Raw genomic sequence first — 17,290 nt, forward strand, 5'->3', positions numbered from 1 at the left:
ATGGATCAATATTTTGATCTATAGGATGTGTAACCCTCACAAAAGGTATGTATTGCATATTGATATTTAGAACCCAATCAGTTTGTATGGTATAGATGGCTTTCTTCTTGTAAACCACTTTTCACCTAGTCAATTTTTGTGGAGGAAATGATAGCACATTTTGAATATACAAAGAGAAACACCTTCCTTAGACAATTGATAAATCTCAAAAAAAAGGGTTCAATGGCAGAGCACATTCAAGACTTCAAAAAAATTGAATATTAGGGTAACCGGTATTCCAGAGGAGCATAGGATTGATGCCTTCATATGGAATTTAAAAGATAGCATCCAACATGAGGTTCGCCTTTGGGAAGCTGATTCATTGGAGAAGGAATTCAGGGTGGAAAGAAAAGTTGAAAGAAAATTATGGCATGACAAGGAAGTCTACCACCCACAACTATAAAGATAGAAGTGTTGTTGCTCATAGTCTTCCACAACCTACAAGGTTGACACCACAAAAATTGGAGGAAAAAAGAGAAAAAGGGATTTGTTACAATTGTGATAACAAATACACTAAAGGTCATAAGTATCCTGAGAAGAAATTATTCTACATATATTGTGAAGAGGATGAAGAAAAGGAACAAGAAACATCAAAAGAGGAGGATATACACAAGGAAAAAACATCAGAGAAAGAAGAAATGAGTCTGGACATATCTTGTAATGCATTGGAAGGAATTACCACTCCTCCAACTCTCAAGATAGAAGGATATATCAAGAAGAAAAAAGTTAATAGTGTTGATTGATTCGTGTAGTACCCATAAGTTTATTCATTGTAAGCTAGCGAAGGAATTGAATTGCTTCCTATATCCAGCACCAGAGTTTCAAGTGATGGTTGCAAATGGAGGAACTATAAATTTCTTTGGAAAGTGTCATAATATAAATCTAACCATGGGGTAGTATGTATTTAATAGTCCAATTCTTTCCATTCTAATGGGTGGTGTTGATGTTGTACTAGGAGTCCAATGGTTGCAATATTTGGGGATGATAGCTTTCAACTTTTAAGAACGTTTCTTGAAATTATTTTTGAAAGGAAATGAAATTGAATTAAGGGGTATCACAAGGAAACCAGGAAAGGTAATCATCTCTAATGGCATGAAAAATCTTATGACAAAATAACAAGGGGGTGTAATTTCATAGTTATTCTCACTAAAGGTTCAAACAATGAAATCATATATTTCCCCTTATCTCCAAAAAGTATTGGACAATAATTCCAATGTATTTGAGACTACCAAAGTCCACCCACCTGTTCGTGATCATGATCATGCTATTCACTTCATTCTAGGAAGTGTTCCTCCAAACATCAGGCCTTATATATATCCTTATTCCCAAAAGAGTGAAATTGAATGTATGGTTGCAGAAATGCTAGAGGCTGGTATAATTAAACCTTGTCAAAGTTCTTTCTATGTTCCAGTAGTATTGGTGGACAAGAAGGATGGATCATAGCGTATGTGTCTAGATTATAGGGAGCTCAACAAGCTCACTATTAAAGATAAATTTCCCATTCCTGTCATTGATGAATTTTTGGATGAATTACATGGTGAAATTTACTTCACCAAGTTGGATCTTTGTTCAGGATATCCTCAAATTAGAATGAAGATTAAAGATATTCTAAAAACAACATTTAGAATTCATGAGGGTCATTATGAATTTTTGGTCATGCCTTTTGGCCTTACTAGTGCACCTTCCACATTTCAAGGCTTGATGAATTCAATTTTCAAACCCTTCCTTATAAAAATTTTGTTAGTATTTTTTTATGATATACTAATCTACAACAAGTCTTGGAAGGATCATGTTGACAGGGTGCTCAAACTATTGGAGGATAAACAATTATATGAGAAAACCTCCAAAGGTTTATTTGGAGTACAAGAGGTGGAATATTTGGGTCATATTGTATCTCGTGAGGGTGTTAAGGTAGACCCTAACCAAATTAAATCCATTAAGGAATGGAAGATCCCTAGAACCATAAAACATCGTCAAGGATTTCTCAGGTTGATAGGATATTATCGCAAGTTTTTTAAGAATTATGGGAGAATAGTGGTACCTCTAACATCATTACTGAAGAAAGATGCATTTTCTTGGACTCCAGAAGTAACAAAGGCCTTGGAACATCTTTTTATCACCTAGATTGACCTCAGGCTGAAGGGAGGCAATTCCATGGTAACCACAAACCAAGCTTAACCTTGTAGCTAGCCCTACAAGACCGGGAGAGGGCTCTCTCCTTTAGAATCTCAGTTGAGATGATTGAATCAAGTAAGGATTTTAGGCTAGGTATAGTAGCTCAAAAGGTTTTGATTGAATTTGTTGGTGTTTTTTTCCAGATCAGGAGGGGCTGGGAAATTTGGGTCTGGGAAATTAAGTCAAAATTGTAGGGGATTCTATGGGGCAAGGTAGGTATGAGCTTTAACACCTTAGGGTTGATGGGGTGAAATTATAGATTGGTGAGGAGCTAAGAAGGGCATAAGACAATCATGGATCCTTCTCAAACAGTAGAAAACATAAAATATTGAATGATTTCCCAAGGTAGAGCATTGTAACAATGGATTCTACCTATCTAACTTGATAACATTCAATAAGAAGCAATTATATGAAAGTGGAATACATAAATAACATGAAAACATAATAAAATAAGAAGAAACGCATGCTAAAGGCCATACCACAGGGATCCCATAAAAATAGCTACAACTTTATTAGTTTCTTGCCAAAACTGCTACAAAGTAATATGTGTTTAGTACATGAGCATCCAATTGAATCAAACCCTTGCCAATGACAAAGAAAATATATGATATAGACATTTAAAACACTCATCCTAACCATCAGGGGTTGAAACCATGAGTAGAGGAGTTGTTTCAAGCATTTCTAAACAAGGATCAAGAATCTAGGCAGTCAAACAACTCGCCTCTAAAAGAGGGGAAACTGATTCATTACCCTCAAAACAACTTTTTATCTAATGAATCTACCATCTACTAGTGTTTGACTATTACATTTACAAACCATGGCATTAATTACATCAGAAAATTCACCTCCATGAGAGAGAAAACAAGAAAATGGTCGAAATTTAGCAAAACAGTCATCCTAAGTAAAAATGCCCTATAGGCAGCGCCACTGGTCCTACGCGTAGCGCAACTTTGAGGCCACTTTTGGAGGCCACCCCATCATCAAAATTGAGCCCATGATAGCTCATTGGAAAGGTATTGAAGTCTAGTTTCTAGAACACCTAGAATTTCTAGATTTGGAGCTCATTTGCCCCCTCAAAACCTGATTCTCCCAAGGTTGCTTCTGTGTGTCCAAAAACTAGCAGAAAGGTCAAATTTTGAGTGTTTTTGGACCTTTTGGTGGACTAAATCTGCTCCAAAAATTCTGAAAATTGCTAGGGTACATGTCCTTGATGCCCTGAATCCAAAAATGCAAACCATTTGTGAATTGGGTTCCCCTAGAAAAAGCGCAGCGCCACAAGGCAGATTTTTTGTGTATTGAATTTCCAAAATTCAAAAATGACAAAATTTCCTCAAAAACTGCCCAAAATTGGTATGAGGCACCACCATCAACTGCTTTGATTAGTCAAGGAGGCTTCAGCCAACATATTTAATCTATCCTCCTCCTTTTTGCTTTCTAAATCCCTCCTTAACCTAGCCTTCAACTTTCTGATCCTCATGTTACAAATTTTATTGCGAGCCATGTGTCTAAGCATTTTCTTGTCCCTGTTGGCCTTTTCAATGAGCCCTTCAAGATGTAGGTTGACTCTCTCAAGCCAAGTCTCCCTATCGTTTTCAATCTCCTGCTCAATAGGAGTCAGTGTGACTTGTGTCTCTTTGCCAATTTGCCTTTTTGCTTTGAGCACTTCCAGCTCCATGAGGACTTGTTTGTCACTCAATTGTTTGTTCTCCTGCTCCAAGTATGTGATGACATACTTGGCTCTCTCTAGGTTGTTCGCCAAAGCTTGTATTTGAGCTTCCCTTTCCTATATGATGATGTCTTTGATGGTTTCTTGATCCTGAGTCTCTAAATCAATGGTCTGAGTATCATGCTACTCAAACTCATCATGCTTTGCTAATTCAAACTCCCTTTCTTGCTCATCATTCAAATCATCCTCCTGTACCTTTTCCTTCCCTTTGTTCAGCTGCTCAACCTGTACCTATTTTGTTGATGTAGAAGGCAAAGCCCCTTCCACACCCTGTGGAGATAACATTTTCCTATGAACTGATGAAGAAGTTGTGGAGAAAACACTTGCCTAGTAGCTACAAGTAACTTCCTTGTACCTCTCTAATATGTCAAGAATACTGGCACCTCAGCAGTTTTTGTCTCTTTGTGTTCCTCTCTTGTTTTCACATGAGTAGAGGTCCCACCTATTTCTTGCACCATGGATGGAGGAATCTGAGGTCTCCTGAACATGTCATGAGTAATGAAAGTCTCCCAATGGATATTTAGAAGACTGATATGGTGAAGAACAATAATCTTGATCAAGGAGTAATGATATATTTTATTCATCTGCTGAGGTTATGGCTTCTTCTGCACAAGGTAAGCCATCTTATCAATGTTTCTAAACAAAAAGTAGGGGAGGTTCAACATCTTCACCCTTGTAAAGTGTATGAGGAGCCTAATATGGTAAGTATACAACATGGAAAATCTGCCCTCACAAGTGAAATATTTGATGATAATCCTCATCAAGGGGACATACCTATTCTCCAAAAATTTGAAGGGGAAAATCCTCTTCACCTGACTTCTGTACTGATGGTTAATGTAAGGCTCATAATAATGCTCATCAAGGTCCTAAGCCTTATACCAGTTCTCACCAATATCAGGGATTCTGGTGGCCTCTGAAATAATAGATGGTGACACTATGAAAGTCACCCCAGTAAGACTCACTTCATTGTTATGCAAGTTGGCTACAAAGAGTCTAGCCATTTCATGATGAAACTAAACTCTCTCCACTAGTTCATAGAATTCATAACATTGAAGGTGTCTGAAACAAGAAACTGCTAATGGGGAGGCCTGTAGTTCTGCTAGGTTGGTTGGCTCTTCTTTGGTAATTTTACCTCCCTTATGAGGCTTTCTCTGTTGCCTTCTCCTCTCAACTGAACTATCACTTGTTGTATCCTCCTCATCATAATCAGAGTCACCTCTATTCATGTTTAACTAGCCTTCTTAGTTTGCACAATTTTAGACAATTAAAGGGAATGAAGGATACTCTAGGGTTTATAGGGATGAGTTTGAGTGAGCTTAAGTAGTTATGGAAAAACCATGAAAGTGAGGGGAGGGTTTAGGGAATGAGTGATAGATGGTGAAATGTAGATGAGGGTGAAGGGAATGATGGGTAAGGGGTTTAGTTATGAAACTAGGCAATGGGAAAAACCAAAATGATTAGGGTTTATAGTGAAACACTAGGGTTTTATATTAGGAATGAAAAATTGCCTAAAACTTCACATCTGCAAGCCAATCATCAAGCAAGGTGATAGTACTTGTACAAGGTGAAATTTGGAGGAAATTTGGAAAAAATATGAAGATTGGAGCATTTTTATGGTTTGTTGCCCTACGCGCAGCGCTCCTGCACAGACGCACAACGCCCGTTGAAAATTACACTGTGAAAAAATGCCCTATGCGCAGAGCAAGGCCCTAAGTGCAGTGTACTCCTCCATATGCGCAGCGCCGGGCAAAATACCTCTAGAAGCGCAGCGCCACCCCTGTTTTGCTAGAAATTGCTTTTTTCTTCTCTCCTTTGGTTTCTTTGACTTGCAAAATAACATAATGAAATAAAAGTAGGATGAGAGGGTTTACATATGGGCACCATTTTGATTTTTACTTTTTGAAAACCCACTTTTCCAATGTTCTTTGCCTTTTTGAAAACCCTGTTTTTAATGCTTGTTTCACTTTTTCTTTTGCAGGTGGATTAGCTCATGCTGACTTGATTTTTTGCAGTGTTTGTAGCTAGGCAGTATGGATTGATGCTTAGGAGTAGTTGGGAATCAATATTACATATAGGAACATGAAATTACATAAGAAATGATAATAAAAACAAAATACTTTGTTTTCACCTCAAAACATGTTTTGAGGTGAAAATTACATTAAGCTTTAAAAAGAATAACTTTTGACTTTCCAGATACTATGCTTGAGTTTATTTGGCATCCTCATGTCCTTGCTGATCTTTATTGGCATTTAACCATCAAATTTGACTATGTGGAAACCCTAAAACCTAATGAGACCAAACCCTATGACCTAATGAAATAGAACTGCAGAATGAAAATGAACCATGACTGAAGACAATAGAAAAAGGATCAGCAAGTATATTTTATGAGGGAAAACTGAAGTGACCTCAACCATCAGTAGATTCATGACCTAATGGAGTGATGAAAATTTACAGTATGGGACTCCTATTATGAAAATGCAAAAGATCATATTTTGATCACTAATGGCAGTATGACAAGACTGACACTAACATTGGCTCCAATGGGGATGGTAGCTCCTTGGAGGTGCCAAGAACACTGTAGACCTAGTAGCCTTATCCATTAGGCAACGAAGTCAAAAATCTTCAAAAACTGAAAACTGACACAATGCAAATTGAAACTGACTCATGACTCAAACTGTGACTGTAAACTAAATCAAAACTGGCAAACCTTACACATATCATTCAAACTTTATAGCCTTCACTTCGGGCCCCAAGCTAGAATGACTATGTACTTTAAAATATTGCAATGAAAGGGAAAATGGTATGTACAATGATCATGTCATAATTTCATAAATCACTTCAAAAGTAGTAATGCTTCAGGAGCGCACCATTAACTAGTCCTCCTGGGCACTCTTGATCATCCATCTCCTTGAGGAAAAAAGAATTTTGTCCTTTGTATTCGGCAATATTATAGGGTCCTTTCCATAAGTTCTCGAACTTACCGTGCTTTCCTTTGTCTTCATTCCGAGCATCCCACCGCAACACTACATCCTCTAGCTGAAATTTGTCTGCTTTAGTTTTCCGATCATAGATATTCTTGATCTTTTCCTGTAATCTGAAAGTGTTTTGGAAAACTTCATCCCTTGTTTGCTGCAGATGAATCATCTGATTGATTCTTCACTAAAAGTCATCCTCTTCACTGCTAGCTTCCTGTAATAGTCTCATAACCGGAACTGCAAGAGATGTTGGAAAGACTGTGTCAATGCCATAAACTAACTCAAATGGAGACATAACTATGGATTTCTTGTGGCTCACTCTGTCAGCCCATAAGGCATTAACCAACTTTCTGTGCCAATTTTTCTTATTTATTTCCAACATCTTCTTAATGATGTTCACCAAAGACTTATTTGATGATTTAGCCAAACCATTTCCCTGTGGGTAATATGCTGTAGAATGTCCCAAAGTAATGTTATACTGGCTGCAAAATTTGATCATCCTCTTTGATTTGAATGCGGCTACATTATCTGTGATGATTTTATTAGGAAAAATGAAACAAGATAAAATATTTGACTCTAGAAATTGGATGATTACCATATTTGTGGCTTGTCTAGTTGGAATAGCTTCAATCCACTTGGTGAAATAGTCGGTTGTTGTTAGGATCCATTTGTGTTGTGCCAACGATGTTGGATGGATTTCCCCGATGAAATTGAGTCCCCACTACTGAAATGGTGCATTGACCTCGACAGGTTTCAGAGGAAGAGGCAGCAATTTTCTTTTCCCTTGAAAGACTTGACATTCATGACAGCTCACGACTGTCTTATATACATCTGAAAATAGAGTCGGCCAGTAATAACCTGCTCTCAAAACTTTATTTGTCATTGTATTCCAGAACAAATGACCACCACAATCACCTTTATGAAAGTCATACATTACCTGCTGAGCTTCATCTTCAACCAAACAGTTAAGTAAAACACCTCCCAGATCTTTCCAATAAAGGGCATTATTTAAAATACAAAATTTGGAAGCTTTGAGTTTGAGTGATCTACCTTTGCTTCTAGACATTCTCGGAGGTGACAAAAGATGTTGAAGTACATACATTATGTCTGAATACCATTGTGATTAAAGAAACATTTCAGACACCTGAATGAGAGAGTCTTCTTCTTCATCTTCTGACATGGCTGTGATGAGATTGATATCTAAAGCATGCATATTTGATTAAGCCATTAGTCTCGCCAAGCCTTGTCCTTTGATCAGCTTTGTGGGTTTAATCTCCAAATCATATTCCAACATTACTGCAATCCACTTCCCTCTTCTTCGTTTCGAATCAGTTTGTATCAGCACATCCTTAACTGCTACATTGGGAACATATGCTATAATGTGTGGGTGCAGAATATACACTCTGAAATCGTCCAATGCTTTTACAAGAGCAAGTGCCTATTTTTAAATTATATTATACCGCAAGGCAGCATCTCGAATAGTCCTACTGAAAAAGGCAATGGGCTTCTCTAGCTGATCTCTCTTTTGCATTAATACTGTAGCCATGGTATGCTCAGATGAAAATGAAAATATAATGAAATCTTGAGTGTAATCAGGACTAATTAAGACTAGAGCTGTAGATAAAGCATACTTTACCAGATTAAATGACTTCATGGCATCCTCCATCCATTTTACCATGCTGTCCTTTTTCAACATGTTAGTCATTTCTCTTAAATGTTCAACTAAATTGGGTATGAATTTGCATAAGAAATACATCTTACCATTAAAATCTTGTATCAATGCAAATACCTTCTTTTGAGATAATATGACCAAGCAACTTTCCCTCATCCATGGCAAAAAGACTCTTCTTTGGATTAAGAGATATCCCGAACTTCCTACATCTCTGAAAAACAATCTTTAAATGGTGTAGATTCTCATCATTGAAACCTGAAAACATTGTCAAATCATCTAAATAAACAACCAAAAATACATCCTTCTCATTAGAAAAAGCGATGTCCATTTCTCGCTGAAATGTGGCTCCAACATTCTTCAAACCAAATGGAATTTTAGCATAATGAAAGGTTCCCCAAGGTGTTGTAAATGCAGTTTTGTCTCGATCCTTTTCATGCACCAGGATCTGATTATAACCTGAATACCTATCAAGTAGTGACATGCGCGATGCTCCAACCACTTTTTGCAGGATATGATCCATCTTTGGAAGTGGGTAATTGTCCTTCAAAGATACCTTGTTAAGGTTCCAGAAATCTATACACAATTTTATTTCTCTGGTCTTCTTTCATATCGAAACCAAATTCGAAATCCAATCAGAAAATCTGATTGGGATAATTATACTATCTTTAAATAATCCGTTTACCTTTTTCTTGATGGAAGGAAACAGCTTTGGGTTGATTCTTCTCAACTTCTGTCTAAATGGCTTTTGATATGGCTTGATGGGAATAGTGTGCTGAATTATATCTTTGTCATACACCTTCACATCTGAATAATCCCAAGCAAACACATCAGAAAATTCAGATAACAATCTAACATACTTAGTCTTTACCTTGGGAGACAATGCTTTGGACAATTTTACAAACTTGGGCTTGTCCGCTATTCCAAGATTGACATCCTCAACTCCTTTATCTGTAGGCACCAAGCTCGACTTTCTTGCAACATCATCTTGATCAAAAAGCTCCTCTAAAGGTATGAGACCTCTAGGAATAATATTATCTTTCAGCTACAATACCTCCATCTGATTCACTTCAATCTCTTGTTCATCAGTATCATAATCATCATCTATGGAAGCATCCTTGAATTTTCCTTCATTCTGCAAAAAGGTATTGATTTCATTATCATCCCAAAACACTTGCCAATACCTTAAATTATCCGGAACAGTAGGCCGGTGTTTGACATGAATTTCAAACTTGTTGTTGGAGTTCATTGGGATCTTCAAATTGCTTGCAGCAGTGGCGAGTGAATCTGCAATAATATTTTGAGTCTGGGGTACAACTGTCAAAGTATAATCAAGAAACATTCGCAAGATGTCTAGGACTACATTTCTGTAGGCTCTCATCCGTGGATGCTTTGCTTGATACTCTCCCTTTACCTGTTTGATTACCAGCTCTGAATCTCCATAGACTGAAATCCTTTTTGCATTTAATTTCTTCAAAATTTTCAAACCTGCAATCAAAGCTTCATACTCCACTTCATTGTTAGAGTAGTCAAAATCCAACTTGTAAGAATACACTCTAACATTGCTAGGAACTCTGTCAGGCTGGAAAGCAGGGCTCCGAATCCAAATTCCTATGCTATCACCGTCCTTACCAACAGCTCCGTCAAAATCGATGCTCCAAATACCTGCCTCTTCTTCTAGATGCTAGAATTTTGTTTCCTTCTCTAACTTACCCTGACTGATCACTTCATTTTTCTGTTGTTCAGTGACCTTTTGCTGCTGATATGTGGACTGCTTGGAAGAACTTGTTAATTTCTTTCTTTCTTGATCAAGGGATGTTCTAAAATTTTCTGAAATCTCTGGTACATCATCTACCTATATTAATTGGCTATTTACATCATTCAAACCACTATTTGAGTATAGTACAAATGATTCTAAATCTGTATGTACAACATTTATTGGATGATTAAGTGGCTTCTCTTTACTAGTGATCATGTATTTCATTTTCTTCTCCATGTATAGTTTTCTCAATTGGCCAAACACGGGAATGGTAGCATAAGAGAAATCAAGTTGTAAAGTTCCTTTAAGTTTTGTACCCCACGATCTGGACAAAAACATACCAAACCATGGTGGAATGTCAGCAACAACCACATCCATCAAAACATTCTTGGCTAGGTTTTGGTCTAATGATACCACCAAGTCTTTGATAAGGCCAATACAATGGACCCTTCAAAATCAAAAGAATACAGGTCATGATATTTTCGAGTAATGTCAAGGCCCAGTTTCTCAGATTATGAGAAGCTCCGGAGTCAAACATGGCATTATGGAGAACATACTCATGTAATCTAAGGCTTATATAAAATGGAGGAACTTCACTATCTTCGGACTGACCTTCTAAGGTAGGGCCAAAAATGAGCTCAGGCTGATCATCTTCTACATTGACCATGTCTGATAAAGGATCTACTTGCAAAATTTGAGACATGTGGTTTCTATAACTATTGTTCTTTACCAGCTCAGTCAAAGGAATTAAAACTTTTAATTTAGCAATTTCATTTTCTAAACTAAAAGTTGAAACTTTCTCTACCTCTTTGACAAGAAGGTCCTTCTTTTCTTCTCTTTCTTTTGCTGCACTTTGTTGATTGTTCTTCTCATTTGCAACGTTATTTGTTGATGGTCCTTTGCTAGAACTTGGATCAACAGGGTCTTTCCCTTTCTTTTGAATTCCTGAAGAAACATTTTTAGATTGTGCTTCCTTCCTTTTTTGAATTGGACTGACTAGTACATCCCTGTTTCTCAATGAATATTTCTTCTGTTTTGCTATCAAGGCATTCATATATCCACGTTGATAACCATCTGAATCATCCTCCAAAACTTCCTCATTTGCTAGTATGTAATCTTCATCCCTTTGGGTGTCTGGAACCTCTGCATATTCTTCATATTCCGTCAGAAAATGGGCATACCATCCGTGGTGAAGAAATGGTTTGCTTCAACCATCGGATCATTGTCCTCTTACTCATCCATTCTATGCACATAGTTCTACTACAAAGGAATTTTGACTTGCTATTGTTGTGCTATTTGATCTTGTGCCTTTTGTTCCCTCTGCTTAATCTATAATTGGGGCTGTTGCTGTCCTCTAAAGTTTGGATTCCTTATTGGTGTTTTAGGTCTATCTGCAACAGTCAGCCAGTCAAACATCTTCTCAACTTTCTGGAGCAAAGTATCCATATTAACATCTGAGGTAGATGCTTCTTCCTTTATAGTCACCTTCTTTTCAGATCTCATTCTCACTCTTTTGGCCAGCAGATTTGCTTCTACACTTACAACATTCTTCTACATATCTTCAAGTGTGGTAGGATCTCTTTCTTGTAACTGATATGCCATATCAGCATTGAAACCATCTGGAAAATTGAGCAAAGCTAACCCCACTGGTGGTTTAATGTCAGCTGGAATAGCATTATATACTGCATTAAACCTTACACAATAATCTTGCACACTTTCACCTGTATTCCTTTTGATATTTTCATACTCAGACAAAATTTGGAGTGGGTTCTTCTTTACCTCCCACCGGTCTAGGAATTTTCTATGCAGAACTGGAAAAGTGGTGATAGAGGTTGTTGGTAAAGCTTTGAACCATTTTCGAACTTCACCTCCAAAGCTTTGGAAAAACAACCTCATAGTCACATTTTCTACCTCTACCTCATGAAAGTCAAAGAAGTCATTCATCCTATCAACATGTTGTTGTGTTGTAATGCTTTGAGTGGGATCAAAAAGAGGTATTTTACTTTGGTAATCAACGGGCATATCATCAAGATTCTGAGGTAAGACAAGGGGTTCATACCGTGCATCCATGACTCAAGGTGGGGGAGGTGGATTTAAAGCAAGATTTTTGGTACTTGATGTATTCAATGGAGTAGTAACAATAGAAGGACTAACAATCTGCACAGATGAAAGCAATGGGTAGGGGATTGTTTGAGTTGCAGTAGATGTAAAAGAGGTATTTCAAAAATCAAAGGATGGCCTGTGTTTCACCCAAGTGTCTACGCTTGAAACAAGATTTTGTAACTAATCAAGAGCATGGATAATCTATGATCCTGGTTTACTTTGGGTAAAAAAATCTTCAGCAGGACTTTCAAGAGATATTCAAGAGTCAAAAACTATGTGATCAAGCCAACTCAAACACTTACTTCAAAACAAATTTTGCTCAAAATTTATATCAAATTCAAGATCCTGCAGAAAATATAACCTATCTAGGAGTGAGTAGAAGCGAGGAATATAAACTTCACTTGATTGTTCAGACAATTTTTCTTTAGCAGCACCAAATTTCTCTGTAGGTTTCCAATGTTTCTTTCCAATCTTATGAGGATCATCGACAATGAATGGTGGATTCATATCTGGATTGGATCTGGTGTACCTTCTCGAAGTCAGTATGCTCAACTTTTGAATTTTTTCTATATTGTTTTACAACTTTTTATTTCAACCTAGCAAATCCTAAAACTCATCATCCAAAGTTCAAGAATTTATATGAAAAATATTACCGGGGTGATTAGTCTTTCATCCCCAGTATGGTTGCCACTATTAGAGTCAGTCCTTTGGCCTTCCTTCAGTGATCAACATGGGCTCTTACTATGTCTAGTTTTGTTAGATGTTTTGCACATGATCTTCAATGTAAAACATGTCTTAAATGTGTTCATCAGGAGCATCTCAGAAAAATATTTCCAGCAGTATATCACACTCCCAAAACCAGCTCCCGGATCAAAAGATATGACTGAATGAATGATTGACTCAAAGATCTCCCCATGCAGCAGAACAGTTTTGTGTATATATACTTACAATTTTTTATCTCACATAGAGGCTTCCTGCTGCATTGTTACATGCTCTTCAAACATTCATCGACTTTCTCTCCATGTTTGAGAACAATGGTGGTAATGGCAGATTCCAAAGGAAGTTATCTTCTTGTAAATGATAAATTTGGATCTAAAGAAGCGGATGGAGATTCCAAGTTCTGCTTGGGATCTAACAAATGTTGTTAATTTGGCATTAGGTTCTATCGAGAGACATAAACATTATGGACAACTTGTGGAGGGCTTATGTTGTAGAGAATATGAGTTCACTCTTTCCTGTATTTTAGAGAATTTGATGCTATGGATTGAGAAAAAACGATGATCAAAGTGGAAACTAGATGAGGATGAGGAAGAATATGATGACCATAGTTCTAGTGTTCCCAAGCACCATTTTTTTGAGTGGTATAGAAAATGGGGATGGATTTAGTGAATTGACTTCATCACTCATCGAGTATTTGAGGCCAGTCCATCAGTAGTGGCATCTGCACTAGCTTCTAGCTAGAGTGAAAAAGGAGGGTTCTTCTGTGCATGAAGTATATCTGGGTCATGGGGGCTTATAGATAAAATCGGAACTGCAAGATGTTGCCTAATTGTATTCATACCTACTCGCTACCTTTTCTTCCTTGAATTCCTTTGGTGGACCTTTGCCTATTCTTAATTTATTAGCTTTCACTCAGGGATTTTTGTCATGATTGTGGGAGTGGTTAGAGAGATTTCTTATTTTCAAGAAATATGGATTTACAAGAGTTCAGAAGCAATTCCAGACCAGTCTAAGTATTGGTGAGAACCAAATTCATGATATAGTTGGCAGAGAAGAGGAAAGTTTGATCAGAAATGTAAGCAATAAATGGGCCTCTACCTTTCTAAGAACGAAAGTGAAGTCTTCAAATGGAGATAACAGTACTGATATGTGTAAAGATAACTCTCTTCAACAATATACTGATAAAGATGATGCATGCACAATATGGGACTTGGAACCTATGAAGAAGGGTCCTCAGGGCATTCCAAAAGATACTTCAACAATGTTACTTCTATTTTGTGTGACTTATTTCCACTTGAGTATGGTTCTTGATGATGAATAATTCAATGAAAAACAGGCTCCATTTACACTGGAACAACAAAGAACAATTGCGGTAATGCTTAATACAATGGTCTACAATGGATTTTTGAATAATTCTAGTCATCATAACAATCTTTTGATGGATGCAGCTGTTAGGTGTTTGTACTTTTTATATGAAAGAGATTGTAGACATAGTTTCTGCCCCCCATCTCTATGGCTTACTCTTGCTGTCAAATATCATCCTCCAATTGCTATAGCAGCTATAGCACATGAAGTTGTGTCAACTTGCTTGAACTTGGGAGACTCATCTGTGCCTTCAACGATGGGTTCTTTGGTCACAACTACTCCACATGTGTTTCCTTTTGCAGAAAGGGTACAAATGGTCCGTGAGTTTGTCAAAGCTGATAAATTGGCTCGAAGAATGACAGGGGAGGTTGTTGGACCTAGGCTAGGATCAATTGAGATAGCAGTGTGTCATGACCATATAGTGGAGGATGGATTTGCACAATTGAATTCCCTTGGGTCAAAATTGAAGTCTTGTGTTAATGTTTCATTTGTTAATGAGTGTGGCCTTCAAGAGGCAGGGTTGGATTACAAAAGTATCTTAAAGGAATTTCTCATGGATTTGGTGAAGTCTGCTTTTGATCCTCGGTATGGACTTTTCATGAAAACTTCAACAGATGAGAGACTACTATTTCCACACCCATCAACAAGAATCCTTGCAAATGAGGTGCAGATGATTGAGTTCCTCAACAGAATTTTTGGAAAATCTTTGTATGAGGGAATTTTACTATATTATTGTTTCTCTCATGTTTTTGTCCAGAAACTGCTAGGCAGATATAGCTTCCTTGATGAGCTTTCTGGCTTTGATCCAGAATTGCGTTGAAATCTTGTGTACCTGAAGAACTATGAAGGGGATGTTAGAGGCCATGCTTTGGATTTCACAGTAACAGAGGAGGTTTTTGGAAATCTAGTAGTCATTGAGCTTAGACCGAGTGGTGCTAATATGACCGTTACAAATGAAAATAGGTTACAGTATGTACATGCAATGGCGGACTATAAACTTAATTGGAAGATCCAGCTACTAATAAATGCATTCAATAGAGGATTATCAGATTTGATTTCACCATCGTGGCTAAGATTATTTAATGCAAGGGAGTTCAATCAACTGCTTTATGGGGGAGAGCATGACTTTGATGTTGATGACCTGAGAAACCTTGCGTATTGGTTCCAAGGATTCTTGTTTGTTTTTTCATGTTTACAATGAGAGCCAAAGGCCCAGCTCAGCACCCCTACATCCACAACACACACAAGGTCAAGAATCGAAAGCTAAAGCCAATCTAGCTATGGCGCTACACTCCTAGTTGTGGCGTTGCGCTTTTAGCTGTGGCACTACACTTCTGGAGTGTGGCCCTACGCGCAGCGCTTACACCTGGGAAACAAACAGAAGCAAAGTTTGCACAGTTAGTTTTCTAAAAACAGTCGTTATCATGATATCCAATTCTTATATTTCATTTTCAAATCTCCAAGCTGCTCATGCTGCATATTATAAGTCACAATACACAAGTCAAAGCCCAGCAACCGATTCTAGTTCCAAGCCCATGAAAATGTTAAAAAAGGCATTGAAAAAAATGTTGAACCCAAGTGTCTGATTGATTAAAATGACAGAGGATTTCATTCTATGGTGTTAAATATTTGATACAGGATTACATTATTAACAAGTGGAGGTCAGTTGTTTAATTACATGTCTGAGTGAAAGCGTAATTTTTTCTTGAAGGATTGAAAATCCAGAATGCACAGTGTTGGAGATAGCTAAAAACATAGGGGATAGTTCAATTTCTGAGGTGCTTGTGATGGAATTTTTGAGTTTATCTCCAGTCAAGAGGTGGTTGATATGGTTGAAAAATTCAATGATCCTCACGATGCTGGTGCTGAAATTGTTAATGAATGGCTGGAGTATGACATTTGCAGTGATGAAATTACAGTTATTGTTGTACAAGTTAATAGTTCGCAGAATTCTAGGTACAAATGGCAATCAGAGAACATCCAAGGAGGAAGGAGAATAGCAGGTTGATCAAACAACTCCAGGATTGGTGCAGGAAGGTGTGGGGTGGCAGTCAAAGGGAAGATTTTTTGGAATATGGTTCCACACTTAAAGGAGTAGATACAATGATATTAATCCACTTGGAAAACCTTCACATAAATTGGGTTTTCAAAAACTATTTCTCATGGTTCTCGAGATAGTTTGGGATTTTAGTTGCAAATTAGTTTATAATAGATTTTTATGATAGGATTTTATTTTTTATTTTTTATTTCCTATGTTGAGGAAATAAAAATAGATTTGTAATTTAGTATATATAGGATTATTTTTAAAAGATAGAGGTTTGATTTTTGCAACAGAAAGAGGCATTTGGACTGTGTAAAGTTTTATTGAATATCATTTTAATAAAGTAGTTTTTGCCCTTTAGACCTAGGATCCATCATGGTGTTAATGTCTAGTATGTTTTTCCTATAATTCACTTACATATTTTTTTTTTCTACCTTATTACAGCATTATCTAAGAGATGTGTTGGGAATTCATCTGTATATGATGCTCCTTTCATGATGATTTTGTTGTTAGATGTAATGGTTGTCTTTGCAGAATTCATCCTCTGTTAGGTGCTCTGTTGAGCAACCTCGTGTTCCTCTTTCTTCTAATGCTACTACTGTAAATCCATCCCATGTTTGATGCCTGCAGGGTAGCGGGCTTTCTCCCATATTCTTCTCACATTTGCAATATTTTATCCAGCTAAACATTGCACTTACTTTGCCCCAAGTTTGCTGGC

At 37.2% G+C, this 17,290-nt stretch overlaps 1 pseudogene; it reads left to right on the forward strand.

Moving 5' to 3' along the window:
* LOC149264948 (E3 ubiquitin-protein ligase UPL7 pseudogene) overlaps nucleotides 1-16,539 on the forward strand; it is a 57,083-nt pseudogene extending 40,544 nt beyond the window's left edge.
* Nucleotides 16,540-17,290: the final 751 nt, after the last annotated feature.

This window comes from Pinus tabuliformis, chromosome 6 (genome assembly GCF_031772625.1).
Source record: "Pinus tabuliformis cultivar Carrire ecotype Pingquan chromosome 6, CPIR1, whole genome shotgun sequence".
Classification (NCBI taxonomy): Eukaryota; Viridiplantae; Streptophyta; class Pinopsida; order Pinales; family Pinaceae; genus Pinus; species Pinus tabuliformis.